Source organism: Hylobates moloch, unplaced genomic scaffold (genome assembly GCF_009828535.3).
Source record: "Hylobates moloch isolate HMO894 unplaced genomic scaffold, HMol_V3 SCAFFOLD_5, whole genome shotgun sequence".
In the NCBI taxonomy this organism is placed as follows: Eukaryota; Metazoa; Chordata; class Mammalia; order Primates; family Hylobatidae; genus Hylobates; species Hylobates moloch.
In genome coordinates, this window is record NW_026652280.1 from 55218752 (window position 1) to 55234176 (window position 15425).

General features: G+C 41.9%; 1 protein-coding gene across 2 annotated transcripts in view; it reads left to right on the plus strand.

The window, feature by feature from the left end:
- Positions 1 to 2573: 2573 nt before the first annotated feature.
- Positions 2574 to 15425, plus strand: part of OSBPL1A (oxysterol binding protein like 1A) — a 233523-nt gene continuing 220671 nt past the window's right edge. Inside the window, exon 1 of one of the 2 annotated variants that reach the window (XM_058438552.1) lies at positions 2574 to 2580. The gene's annotated coding sequence lies outside the window, so the exon portion shown is untranslated. Of the gene's footprint in view, positions 2581 to 2855; positions 3026 to 15425 lie in introns of those variants that run through there. The other variant, XM_032152621.2, reaches the window with a different exon arrangement.

A 15425-nucleotide genomic window follows, 5' to 3' on the forward strand; every position in this document is an offset into this window, starting at 1 on the left:
GGGGAGTGTTTTTAAAACATGCAATGCACTAAGTGCATTCTGGGATGTCTCAGGCTTAAGACAAAACTGCAAGGACACAGATATTAGGTACTACAATCTAAAGAGGATCACATTCTGAAGGAGGTCATTGGAATGCGGGGAGGGGGGTGACGGTAGAGAGATTTGGGCTCCTAAGTTTCCTGAAACAAAAGAGTCCAAGGTGAATCCAGTCTGAACCAGGCAGTGAGCAATTCTGATGAAGCCCAACCTGGTCTAAAGTTACCCGGTTCACTTTTCAATGTGGGTCAGGCAGGCCCGGGAATGGCAGGGCCAGGGGTTAGATACTCCCAAATCCATTTCACAACCAGTCAGAGCTTCCATTGCAATTCCTACTTATATATGTAGGGATTATATTAATAGTTACTTTAATATGCCGCATCCGTAAAGTTAAAATATCTATCCGCTTAAAGCTCAGAAAGGAATATGAAGGAAAATATTAACTAGTTCCAGAGGTTCTACTTCTGCCAAATGATTCTTAAAATAGAGTATGATATGACGGGGACAATCTAGTGATAGTTTTGTTATTCTAGAACTGCACTGCCCAATATGGTAACTGCTATGCACATGTGGCTATTTAAATTAAATAAAACTTGAAACCTTCAGTCACACTGGCCACACTTCAGGTGCTCAATAGCCACATGTGGCTAGTGGCTACTGTACTGGACAAGGTAGAATTATAGAACATTTCTATCATCGCAGAAAATTCCATTAGACACAGTGTTCTAGAATAATGAATTCTGTTATGCCATCATGGTGAGTTTACCTGTACTAGCCGTCAATAATATAAATGCCCATGAGATATCTTTTCTGCATATTTTATGGAAATACCAAATAAAGTCCTTTAAAAATACAGTACAAATAGTAATGCTATCAAGATTGGGACTTCTCTTATTGATAACTGTAGTGATTAATACTTCATCCTCCTATTGATTGCAATCTGTTTTTCATTTACAAACCGTAGAAGGGAGTTGCAAAGTGTAAGTTGTGAATTTAGGTAATTAAATCATCACAGAGAGAATGAAGGCTTTCATGGAATCATGGAAAATTATTTCTGTAGCCAATTATTATTGTCATTATTTCAGTAGTTTTATTTTGGCTATGAAGATGGTTCAAGGCCGAGTGTGGTGGCTCACACCTGTAGTCCCAGCACCTTCAGAGGCTGAAGCGGGTGGATCACCTGAGATCAGGAGTTTGAGATCAGACTGACAAATATAGTGAAACCCTATCTCTACTAAAAATACAAAAGTTAGCCGGGTATGGTGGCACGTGCTATAGTCCCAGCTACTTAGGAGGCTGAGGCAGGAGAATCGCTTGAACCTGGGAGGTAGAGGTTGCAGTGAGCCGAGATTGCACCACTGCACAAGAGTAAAACTCCATCTCAAAAAAAAAAAAAAAAGATGGTTCAATATCCTTAGATAGTAAGCCCTGAGGTTTCTTCTTTTCCAGACAAATACAGCTGCTTTAGTTACCACACATTTTGCAGTTGAAGTATTGTGCTAGTAAAGTGCCTGCTTTGTTAATAAAAGATGATGCCAGCCTGAGATACACCAGCAGGATTGCTTGTGGTATCCAAAAACATCATTTCAAAAGATCTGCCACATGCTGTTTCACACATATCACAATGACCAAACGGGCCTATGATAGGTTCTCAATATATGCTTCTAGACTTGATGGAAAAACTACAGTCCTTTTAAAAATGATAACTATTTATTACTTTTTCATTGCAAAAGAACACGTTCATTAAATACATTTAGAAAATTCAGGAACGCAGAAATCAGTTTTCGTATGCTCATAATTTCCTGTCTTTTTAGTTATGCAGAAATGCTTTTAAAAAGCAAAGCTGTGGCCTGCAGGGGTGGCTTACGCCTGTAATCCCAATACTTTGGGAGGCCCAGGAGTTGGAGACCAACCTGGGCAACATAGGGAGAGTCTGTCTCTACTAAAAATACAAAAATTGTCCGGGCGCGGCAGGGCGCGCCTGTAGTCCCAGTCCCTTGATTACCCGCCTGTAGTCCAGCTGAGGTCGGAGGATCGCTTGAACCCAGAAGACGATGCTGCAGTGAGCCGAAATCGCACCACTACACTCCAGCTTGGGAGACAGTGAGACCTTGCCTCAAAAAAAGAAAAAAACAAAAACGGTGGAATTATACTAGAGTTTGAACCTTCACGTTATAGACTGTTTGCTAACTCCTCTAGCTAGACGCCTTGTGCATGGAATCTGGAGGAGAGGAGGTGAGGAAATTTTGTAAATCCTTGTCTCACGCGTATCTATTCTATAATGGTTACACCTGTATGGCATTTTAAGCCTTCCTTTCACAGGTGAAAGCAAAAGGAGGTGTTTTTTGTAAATTGTCTAATTTACATTGCCAATTAAGTTCCCACGGGTCGAGCTGCAGCCAAAGCAAAAAAGAAAAAAATCTGGGCAGCTGGATAACGTATTGCTTAATGACAGACTTCCAGACCATTAACCCAGGACTTATATTTTGCCTGGGGACGGGAGTCTTCCACTGGCTCTCACGGGCTGTTCCTTGTAGTCTCCGGGTAAGGCCTGCCACTTCTTCCCCCGGGGTGTGGTGGGAGGAGCGCGAAGGCTTTGCGCCTCCCTAGTAATTGGCAAAACCTGGAACCAGCGCCGGCGGCCTAGGCGAGACAGGAGCGGGCCGGGGGCGTGGGCAGGCCAGGCAGGGGCGGGGAGTGGGCGGGGAACGGGCGTGTCCCCGCTGCGGTCACGTGTCGGGAGGGATGCCAGCTCGCCAAGAGGATGCGCGTTCCAGGGGCGGGCTGTGGGGAGGGGCGGCGCCACCTCGCGCTCCGCCCTGGTCCCGGCGCCGGGTCCCGGCGACAGACGTTACGCGGGCTCGAGCGCCCTCGGGGAGTGCCAGCCGGAGTCGGTGACGACCACTTCCTCGACGTGGGGCGGGCGGACGGGAAGCCTGCGGTCGTGGCCCCCGCCTCGGGAGCTCTGGGAGCCCGGGTGACCGCGTAGGTCAGTTTCTCGCGGCTGTCCACGCCTGGAGTTCGAGGCCGGTTCCCGCGCTGACGGGTTCCCGCCGGGCTGCGCTCGGGAGGTCTGTCCGCGCCTGGTTGGGGGTGGGCGCTCCTGTCCCGGGCGTCTCAGAGGATGGTCGGGTCGTGGTGCGGCGACGCAGGGCTGCAGCCGAGCTCGGCTTCCCGGCGGCCGCTGGCTGTTCCAGCGCTGCAGGAAGTTAGGCGTTAAAAGTAACAAGATGTTGGCGTTTGTTGCACTTCCACTCGGGTGCCACGACCATGCTGGTGCCGCATGCATCCCCCACCAGATCTTCAGCTGCGTGCCTTCTTGGTACTTTCATGTGTCCATGTGACTTTTTAATTTCCTCCTAACAAGAGGAGGATTGATGCACAATGGAAGTCACGCATTGTTCATGTGACCGTTTCCCAATGTGCCGCGTGGTCGGTTCTACAAGCATGAACGAATATCCAAAGGAGATTCCGAAACTGAATGAGAGCGCAGCTGCACAATACACTTTAACAATTCACTTATCCCGCTGCCCTAATGATTGGCAGGAGGCATTGAAAAGGGTTATCCTGATTTAGTATTAGTTTTCAGTTCAAGTTGTCGTTTTTAGGCAGATGGTATTGTGAAATGGAACTGTGGGCAGTGTGATATTGTTAGCTTAAATAAGGTTGCTTGAATGTTGCAAATGTGGCTATTAGGTGTCTGAATAGTTAATAATATAATTAAATCAGCTTTAAAATCGGTGATGTGTTTTCCCTGAAAACTTCATTCTTTGCCCTGTAATAGGTGCATTCTGGATTTGGAGTTTGGAACCTCCTCACCTCTTTACTCAGCATTTGGGAAATAATTTGCAGATTGGTTTTGAGGGGTAGAAGTATTTGCAGTTTAACCCCGATACAATGAACTTTTTGCAGTTTGATAGGTATAAATTCTGAACCACCCCCTCCCTCCCCTCCCCCAAGCTGGAATTGTGAAAATTTCTTAATTACAGCATAGTAACAAAATCCACCTTTTAATTCCCTAATTCTAAACCACTAGGTGGGCTTTGTCTACAATTTATAGGGGGAAAAGAGGAGAAAACTGTCTAACATTCCTTTCTTAAAATTTAACTATTCTTTTTCATTTCTCCCAGGCAGTGTAATTCTTCTCCAGCATTGAGCAACAGACAGTCAAAACAGGAGTTAACTGCCAAAGTTTGAGTACGTTAATCTGAAACATTTGTTATCTCAGTGTAGTATTTTGTGAAGGTTGTTTATGAAAATGACACTTGCTTAAATATCTCGTTGTGAATCAGCAGAAACTTATGGTGGGTGGCTAATTCTTCTCTCTGGAGGCTGCTTGTTTTTGCATGTATTATTCTAGCCGACTTTGATTCAGAGCAGTCAGGTATGATTTCTCTCTCTCTTTTTTTTTTTTTTTTTTTTTAATTGAGACAGAGTCTCGCTCTGTTGCCCAGGCTGGAGTGCAGTGGCACGATCTCGGCTCACTACAACCTCTGCCTCCCGGGTTGTAGTGATTCTCCTGCCTCAGCCTCCTAAGTAGCTAGGATTACAGGCACATGCCACCATGCCTGGCTAATTTTTGTATTTTTAGTATAGACGAGGTTTCACCATGTTGTTCAGGCTGGTCTCGAACTCCTGACCTTATGATCCACCTGCCTCGGCCTCCCAAAGTGCTGGGATTACAGGTGTGAGCCACAGGTATTATTTCTATAAAAGTATTCCTGGCTGGGTGCCATGGCTCAAGCCTGTAATCCCAGCACTTTGGGAGGCCGAGGCGGGCGGGTCACTTGAGGTCAGGAGTTCGAGAGCAGCCTGGCCAAAATGATGAAACCCTGTCTCTACTAAAAATACAAAAATTAGCCCGGGCGTGGTGGTGGGCGCCTGTAATTCCAGCCACTTGGGAGGCTGAGGCTGGAGAATCCCTTGAACCCAGGAGGTGGAGATTACTGTGAATGGAGATCATGCCGTTGCACTGCAGCCTGGGTGACAAGAGCGAAACTCCTTCTCAAAAAAAAAAAAAAAAAAAAATTCTCCCCATCATTTCCTCAAAACAAGGGGAAATGATACTGTTTTAGAACCAACAATTAGGTTGAAGAATACAGCCAGTCTTTTTTGAGTAATAACATGGCGCAATGCCGGTTAAATATTAATACATTACAAATTTTCTCCTTGTGGCTTTATTTTACTCAGAGATACATCTGTATAGCTGATCATAATATTTTTAAGTTGGAACTGTGTCAGTTTCTTACCTCTTGACATTACTGGAAGCTGAGCTTTTATACATTATATGTATTCATTGGGAAAAATAGTAGGCAGAAAGTAGAAATCAGCCAAACGAATAACTTAGTGGAGAAGAGAGAATGTATCAAGTGCGTGTGAGAAATTTGATATCCTTCAGAACCTTGTCACTTCTTCCAAGCTGAATCTGAACTTTGGCAATCAGAGCTTTTTTGATGACCTAGCAAGTTCTCTGAATTTCCTAGAAAGAGGACAGGTTTTAACACTGCAGTCACCAGCTTATACTAACAATTCATGAAGTTTAAGAAAAGACACTGTCAGGTAATCTGTATAGTATATGTATATTTATGATCGTGGTGTCATACAAGTATCTTATGTGATGTTCTTGGTCTCTAGAAATGTTTTTCCTCACATAGCCTCTGCCACTAATGCTGTGGCTGTACTGTCAGTATTAAGGGGGCTGTGTGAGGTGGGCTAGTATAAGAAATAGTTTTAATGCTATTACTGGGAAGATAAACTAGGTCGCTCACTTTACTTTTATTTATCAGCCTGCAAGTAGGAAATTACTGTATAGTGAAAGCAGTCTTTAACTGTACAATTTCCTATCATGTGACAATGGAAAGTAACCACATGTTTTTACTTTGTTTTTAAAGTTTTTCTTTAAAGAGGTATTTCTGTGATGCATAAATGGTCAGTATTATTATACATGAGTTTAATTGAGTTTGAAAGATAATTTTCAAATGTGAAATAATTGAAATGGGAAAATTTTAATGCATTTTTCTAAAATTTAGGGAATTTTATCATTAAAAGGTAACAATCAGCCTCCTTGCTAGGATTTTTATTACTAAACTTGATTTGTTAAATTTGTAGGGTTCTCTGCTCTTCGTACCTGCTCTGTTTTGAAACAGTAGTTAATAGTTTTCAGAATCTGTCAAATGGAAGTTCAAATCAGGGGTGCATCTGGGGGTTAGTGCTTAATTGTTAAAGCAGCTAAAATTATAGCACCTAAAGTTATTTTAAACAACTTCATTAAGCAAAGCTATGAAGCTTATTTAATTTTTACTAATTTTAAGAAACATTAAGATTTCCAATCGAATATGGGTAAAATAAATACCCGGTGATATGGTTGGCTTTTTATTATGTCTGTATGGCATCCAAGTCAGTGTGGGTGTGGAATGGATAGGAATACGAGAAGGTAATGTAAATTTATCAAATATAAAGTAAATAATAATTTGGTATAAACACTTTATGATTTCAATGCTTTATAAACCATCAGATGACACATAATTGTGGTCAATTCTCCATCATTTCTCCTCCGGGAGATGAATGCTTTTTATTAGGGCACAAAGACTTATTGAGGAAGTTAGAGAAAAAGTTTCACTGAATTAAAAATTAAGTGATTAAAATTTTGTCTTATAACTTAAAACAATACAGGTTAGTGCTTCCCAAAATAGGCTTTATAATTTGCTCCGTTTTCCTTAAATTGCCGTGTTTTAGGTATTCTTTTCAGTTAATAAATAAAGCTTTTTAAAATGAGACACCCAAAACATAATTCAGATTCAACTTCCTCAGTGCTTACACAGGAACACTAATGAGAATCAATGGCCTTTAACTTTTGCAGCTGAATTGAATTTTATAAAATATGTAGCAATGCCAGGTGCGGTGGCTCACGCCCGTAGTCCCAGCAGTTTGGGAGGCCGAGGTGGGCAGATCACGAGGTCAGGAGATGGAGACCATCCTGGCTAACACAGTGAAACCCCGGCTCTACTAAAAAAAATACAAAAAAATTAGCCGGGCGTGGTGGTGGGCACCTGTAATCCCAGCTACTTGGGAGGCTGAGCAGGAGAATGATGTGAACCTGGGAGGCGGAGCTTGCAATGAGCAGAGATCGTGCCACTGCACTCCAGCCTAGGTGACAGAGCGAGACTCTGTCTCAAAAAATAAATAAATAAATAAAAATAAAATAGAATATGTTGCATTATTTCACCCCTTCTACATTCTAGCTGTGACTCTACCGTTAACACTTGGCAATTAACTTGGCCTTTGGGCTTTTCAGTTGCTTCAGCTCTAGAATCAGAGTGTTAGATAAAATATGAATTTGTTTACCAATGTTCAGTTTCTAAAACAAGCAAAAGATGCATTTGTTTATGTCATCACAAATGTCAGCGTTTTCTGTATACATAATATGTGTATCTATGCACATATGTGCATAATGTATACACATGTACATACATGTAGGTATATGATTGCATCAGAGAAATTACCGATTGCTAGCAACTAATCATAGTTAGAGCAAATAAGTATTTTTTTTTGCCATTGCCATGTTTTTATGTAGTTACTTTAATCTTTAATACCTTGCTGTTATGAAAAGAACATAACGTCAGGAGAAAACACACCATTAAGCAGCTAACTACAGGCTGGGCGAGGTGGCTCATGCCTGTAATTCCAGCACGTTGGAAGGCAAGGCAGGATGATTCCTTGAGGCCAGGAGTTCGAGACCAGCCTGGGCAACATAGCCAGACCGCATCTCTATAAAAGATACAAAAATTAGCCGGCTATGGTGGCGTGCACCTGTGGTCCCAGCTACTCAGGAGGCCAAGATGGGAGGATTGCTTGAGTCCAGGAGTTTGAGGCTGCAGTGAGCCATGATTGTGCCACTGCACTCCATCCTGGGCAATTGACTGAGACCCTGTTTCAAAAAAAAGGCAGCTAACTACTTTGGAGCGCAGGGCTAAGCACAGTACTGGTTTTTATGTTTTTAAGATTTAGTTTATAGGATGTTTTTGTTCATAGACATTTAATTTTTCTCATTCAAATTTCTAGCATACAATGTATTTTAAATATTAATGTAACAGCATTCATAAAATCAGTATCTGAGAATTTAAAAACTAATCGCAACAAATATTTTTAATAATTTTTGAATAGTGTCCCTTTGTCTTTATTAGGAGTATAGGGCCAGGTGTGGTGGCTCACGCCTGTAATCTCAGCACTGTGGGAGGCCGAGGTGGGCTGATCACCTGAGGTCAGGAGTTTGAGACCAGCCTGACCAACATGGAGAAACCCCATCTCTACTAAAAATATAAAATAGCCAGGCATGGTGGCACATGCTTGTAATCCCTGCTACTCGGGAGGCTGAGACAGGAGAATCACTTGAACCTGGGAGGCAGAGGTTGTGGTGAACCGAGATGGCGCCATTGCACTCCAGCATGGGAAACGAGTGAAACTCCATCTGAAAAATAAAAAGAGTACAAATGCTGGCTGGATGCAGTGGCTCACGCCTGTAATCTCAGCACTTTGGGAGGCTGAGGTGGACAGATCGCTTGAACCCAGGAGTTTGAGACCAGCCTGGGCAACACAACGAAACCCTGACTCTACAAAAAATAGGAAAATTAGCTGGGCATGGTGGCGTGTGCCTGTAGTCCCAGCTACTTGGGAGGCTGAGGTGGGAGGATCACTTGAGCCCAGGAGGTGAAGGTTGCAGTGAGCTGAGATTGTGCCACTGCACTCCAGCCTTAGTGACAGACCTTGTCTCAAAAAAAAAAGAAAAAAAAGTACAAGTGCCTTTGGCAATTGTGCCAGTCATATTTTAGATGCTTCCTAATTTTTTGTGTGTGATAAAATGTACGTAACATCAAATTTGCCCTTTTAGGTTTTTTTGTTGTTGTTGGTTGGTTGGTTGGTGTTTTTTTTTTAAAAAGCGTTTCATTCTGTTGCCCAGAGCTGGAGTGCAGTGGCATGGTCATAGCTCACTGCAGCCTTGAACTCCCGGGCTCAAGTAGTCCTCCTGCTTCAGCCTCCCAAGTAGCTGGATCTATAAGTGCACACCATGACACTTGGTAATTAATTTTTTTTTTTTTTGTAGAGACTGGGGTCTTGCTGTGTTGCCCAGACTGGTCTTAAACTCCTGGCCTCAGGCTATCCTCCTGCCTCAGCCTCCCAAAGCAGCGGGGGATTACAGGCATGAGCCATCACACCTGGCCTGTTTTAGCCATTGTTAAGTGTATTATTCAGTGGCATTGCGTACGTTCACATTGTAGTACAGCTATCACCACTGTCCATCCCCAGAACCTCTTCCTGCATCCCAAACTGAAACTCTGTTCCCGTTAAACATTACTCCCTATTTCTTCCTCCCTTCTCCAGCCACTGACAACCACCATTCTGTTTTGTCTGTATGACTTTGACTATTTTAGCTGTCTCATCTAAGTGGAATCATATAATATTTGTCCTTTTGTGAGTGATTTATTTCACTTAGCATGATGTATTCCAGGTTCATCCATGTTCTAGCATGTGTCAGAATTTCCTTCCTCAATCAACTGATTGAGACAGTCTTGCTTTGTCGCCCAGGCTGTAGTGCAAAGTGGTGGGATCTCAGCTCACTGCAACCCCTGCCTCCCGGGCTCAAGCCATTCTTGTGCTTCAGCCTCCCCAGTAGCTGGGACTACAGGCACGCACCGCCACACCAGGCTAATTTTTGTGTTTTTAGTAGAGACGGGGTTTCACCATGTTGGCCAGGCTGGTCTCGAGCTCCTGATATTAGGTGATCCGCCCACCTCAACTTCCCAAAGTGCCGCAGTTACAGCCGTGAGCCACTGCACCTGGCCAAAAAGTTACCTGAATCTGCTGAAATTTGGAGAGCAAGAAAATGAGAAACACAATATTCAGGATTTCAATTTTTTTAAATTTAATGACTTTTTTTTTTTTTTGAGACGGAGTCTGGCTCTGTCGCCCAGGCTGGAGTGCAGTGGCGCCATCTTGGCTCACTGCAAGCTCCGCCTCCCGGGTTCACGCCATTCTCCTGCCTCAGCCTCCTCAGTAGCTGGGACTACAGGCGCCCGCCACTACACCCGGCTAATTTTTTGTATTTTTTTTTTCACCATGTTAGCCAGGATGGTCTCGGTGTCCTGACCTCGTGATCTTTCCGCCTCGGCTTCCCAAAGTGCTGGGATTACAGGCGTGAGCCACTGCGCCCGAGAGTCGCACTCTGTTGCCCAGGTTGAAGTACAGTAGCACGATCTTGGCTCGCTGCAACCTCTGTCTCCCAGGTTGAAGTGATTCTCCTGCCTCAGCCTCCCCAGTAGCTGGGATTACAGGCGTGTGCCACCATGCCCAGCTAATTTTTTTATTTTTAATAGAGATGGGGTTTCCGTGGTCTGTTGGCCAGGCTGGTCTGGAATTCCTGACCTCAAGTGATCGCCTGCCTCGGCCTCCCAAAGTCTTGGGATTACAGGCATGAGCCACCACGCCCATCCTTCCTTTTAAAGGCTAAATTATATTCCCTTGTATATGTCACATTTTGTTTTTCCATTCATCTGTCAATTGACATTTAGGTTACTTCTCCTGTGAACATGGGAATACAAATATCTGTTTGATTCCTTGCTTTTAGTTCTTTTGGGTATATACCCAGAAGTAGAATTGCTGGATCATAGGTAATTATCTGTTTAATTTTTTGAGGAACCCCCATACTTCTCTGATGTTTTAAGATTTACAACTCCATGTTGTTATATGTATGACTAGGTGAATTAAGCCTGGATGTCTGAGATTTTAACTTTTCTATTACCTTTAAGAACTCTATTCCTGAAAAGGGCACATTGTTAAATATTTTCAGTTTTTGGCACTCAGGTGAATTAGCTCTTATTGTTGAATTTTATTATCTTTGATTTCTCTAGGAATTTTCTATCTTGGTTCTATAGATTTTTTTTTTTGAGACAGAGTCTGGACTGCAGTGGTGCAATCTCGGGTCACTGCAACCTCTGCCTGCTAGGTTCAAGTGATTCTTGTACCTCAGCCTCCCCAGTAGCTGGGATTACAGGCGTGCACCACCACACCCGGCTAAGTTTTGTATTTTTTAGTAAAGATGGGGTTTCGCTATGTTGGCCAGGGTGGTCTCGAACTCCTGGCGTCAAGTGATCTGCCCTCCCTGGCCTCCCAAAATGTTGGGAATACAGGTGTGAGCCACCGCACCTGGCCAATTCTGTAGATATTAAGCTGGAATTGTAAAGAAAAGTAGTAAGCAGTTCAAATGATAAAATAATAGACTCCAACCAAATTTAACAAGTCATTGCCCTTTGAGTTGTAAGTTTTAAAATCTTTGTCAATATTTCAGAACTGTTGGGGCCACAGAACTTATCTACTATATTAAGTAGGGATTCAGTGGCATAGACTATCAAATATGGTCACCAGTTTAAGTAATTTTATGATATTTATAAAGCAACAAAATGTAAATTTTCTTTCCTCAAAAGAATTTAAAAATTTCCCTAGTGGACCTTGGAGGAGAGAAAACATAGGGCAAAAATGGTCTCTTATCTCTTGATTTTTGAAGCTCAAAATGTTTTCCATGTAATTATTTCCTGGAAAACATTCTCATGGCCATGAAAATCTCATTAATCTAAAAACAGAGCTTGGAATTGCGTGAGTGTGAGAAGAGCAGCTGAAAAGTGGTCTTGAAAAATACCATGTGCACTGATAGAGATGGCTGCAATCCATTGTGACCAGCTGCGTTTGGGAATGCTTATCTTCTTCTTTTGGCTTAAACATCAGAGACAAAGCGCTTTTCTGGAATAAGCTCTCATGATTTGGAAGAATGTTTTTTAAAAATCTGTTCAACATATGAATTTGGGTGATTCTTTAAAAAATCAATTTTGAAGTTTCTTCTAAAGGTAGCTTTTAGTCAGAAATTAATGGAAATTAAATAGTTTACAAATAAAAGATGCATCAAATTAAGAAAGTAGTTATCAACCTCAATAATCTGGGGGGTTGTGTTTTAAACAATTTCTCCCTTTTTTGTTATTTTTGGTATAATTTTTTTTTTTTTTTTGAGATGGAGTCTCGCTCTTGTCACCCAGACTGAAGTGCAGTGGTGCGATCTTGGCTCACTGCAACCTCCACCTCCTGGGATCAAGCGATTCTCCTGCCTCAGCTTCCTGAGTAGCTGGGATTACAGGTGCCCATCACCACGCCCGGCTAATTTTTGTACTTTTAGTAGAGACGGGGTTTCGCCATGTTGTCCAAGCTGGTCTTGAACTCCTGACCTCAGGTGATCCGCCCGCCTTGGCCTCCCAAAATGCTGGGATTACAGACGAGTGTGAGCCACTGGGTCTGGCAGTATGTATTTTTAAAAATGTATTTCCCGTGGCTTATTAGAAAAAAAAAACTGTTAATTTTATGTCACTAGATATACCTTTTGTAAGGCATTGCCTGTAGACCTTCCTATAGGGAGACTGGATTGCTTTGTTTTCAAAGGACTAAGTCCTCATCCATCCATCCATCCGATTAACTAATATTTGGTTGCCTGCTGTGTTCTAGGCACCTTGCTAGGGATATAATAGAGGAACAGAATAGACATGAGGCACTTGTTCTCATCGAGTTTACAGTCTAGGGACAGCCAAAGAAATGAACACACCGATACCCGCAGACTCACATATCATGGCAGGTTGCCATGAGGGCTTATCAAGGGGCTCTAGGTGATATTGGAGATGGAGAGAGCAGGTCAGACCTCTCTCCAGAAATGTGGATAGTTTATTTGTACACTTGTCTTCCTTATAACATTTAAAAGTTCTCCTAGTGTAAGGCCTGGTTTTATTCATTAGTGTCATCGGAGTTTAGAACAATGCCTAGAACGTGGTAAGCCTTCAAGTCATTGGGTATCGATTCATCCCCTTGTGTGATATTAGAATTAGGGAAGACGATGCAGGCCTGGTGGCAACAGGGAAACTGCAGCTTCTGGTGGCTGTCATGTTGGACACCTGATGGTGGGATAACTACCTGAATGTTCACCTAAGGGTTAAGGTTTCAGATACTCATGGGCATTCTAGATATTCAAGTCTACATAGACAGCAGTGGACTTTCAGTCCACATTTAGTGGATGGTTCTTGGATGAGAAAAGAAATTGTGGCTGGGTGCAGTGGTGCACGCCTGTAATCCCAGTGCTTTGGGAGGCCAAGATAGAGAATCACTTAATCCCAGGAGTTTGAGATCAGCCAGGGCAACAAAGCGAGTCCCCATCTCTTTAAAAAAAATTGTGATGGATGGCTTTATTCCTTGGTTTGAAACAGTTTATTAGTAGTTTCTTTCTTTGTAGTGTAGCTGAAAGGAATATAAAGATCATTTTATTATAATGATCTAATTAGTATTGCTATCATTTTTAGGAGGTTTTCTCAGTTTTTAAATTACAGATATTTCTGGAGTTGTGCTATTTTGCCTGGGTGTTAGAGCCACCGGGAAAGTATTTTGCTATAAAAAAATATTTTTGGGCTGGGCATGGTGGCTCACGCATGTAATCCTAGCACTTTGGGAGACCAAGGCAGGTGGATCGCTTGAGTCCAGGATTTGAGACCAGCTTGGGCAACATGGCGAAACCCCGTCTCTACAAAAAAATACAAAAATTAGCTGGGCATGGTGGTGTGTGCACCTGTAGTCTCAGCTACTTGGGAGGCTGAGTTGAGAGGATCACCTGAGCCTGGGAGGTCGAGGCTGCAGTGAGCTGATTGTGCCACTGCACTCCAGCAGTGCAGGAAATATCTATACATATATTTCAAAAATATATATTTTTCAAACATATATTTCAAAAATATATTTTTCAAACATATTTCAAAAATACATATTTTTCAAACATATTTCAAAAATATATATTTTCAAACATATATTTCAAAAATATATATTTTTCAAACATATATTTCAAAAATATATATTTTTCAAACATATATTTCAAAAATATATATTTTTCAAACATATATTTCAAAAATATATATTTTTCAAACATATATTTCAAAAATATATATTTTTCAAACATATATTTCAAAAATATATATTTTTCAAACATATATTTCAAAAATATATATTTTTCAAATATATATTTCAAAAATATATATTTTTCAAATATATATTTATATGTTTTTCAAATATATATATTTCAAAAATATATGTTTTTCAAATATATATATTTCAAAAATATATGTTTTTCAAATATATATATTTCAAAAATATATGTTTTTCAAATATATATTTCAAATATATATATTTGAAATAAATACATATATTTCAAAAAAGTATATAAATATTTTTGAAATAGGGTCTCACTCTGTCACACAGGCTGGAGTGCAGTGGTGCAATCATGGCTCACTGTAGCTTTGACCTCCCTGGCTCAAGCAATCCTTCCACCTCAGCTTCCTAAGTAGCTGACTACAGGCACGTGCCACCATGCCCGGCTAATTTTTGTATTTTTGAAAAGATGGGGTCTTGATAGTTTACCCAGGCTGGTCTCGAACTCCCGGGCTCAAGCAATCCACCTGCCTTGGCCTCCCAAAGTGCTGGGATTACAGACGTGAGCCACCATGCCCGGCCTGTACTTCATTTTTATTAATTCATTTCCAAGAGGAGATAAGAGAAGGTGCCAGTCTCCTCCCCACCCCTGCCATTCCTTTCTAAAGTTATAAAAGATTATAAGGGAAAAGCAGTGAAAATGCCTGTTAGCATTTTGGAATTTATCCTCTAGGTATTTCTTATTGGGTTAAGTCTAAAGTTTCATAGTCAGAAAATCTTTAGAGTGTGGTTAGGCTGCACAACTAGACTAATTCTGATGCGTGTAATGTCAATTGCTTTGAACATGTAGTGTCAAATTGCTTTGAATATGTAGTATCAATTGCTTTGAACATGAGAGAATATCCAAATTGCTTTAAGAATATGTTTTAGTCAAATGCCTATCTTAAAACTGATACCTGTGGGCTTTAGGCATAAGCCAATGTAAGTTGTTGATTTTTCCTTTTCTTGGTGAAATTTAACTGGCTCTGTTTCTTTCTCTTTCTTAAAAACAATAAAACAATCTCTATGACTGTATTGACCCCGTGACCCATTTTTTTCTTTCCTACCATCCTGTCTTATAGGAAGAGTCCTCTCTCCTCCTCAGGTACCTACAAATCTGTCCCTTTTCTTATTCTGGAAATTGGCAGTCATCAGATAGGCGCTCTCCCCCGGCTCCCTGCCCCTTAACCATCCTCTTCATGATCCTTGCCGTCTTTCCTGCCCGCCAGCCTTGGTGCAGTGCCTTCCTGGTCTTCAGGGCCATCCTTCCCTTGGGCTTTTCTTCCTCAGGCTCCTCTAGGATCCCACTCCATCCCTCGTTCCTCCTTTCCCCTGTATGCCAAGGTTTGCCCCTC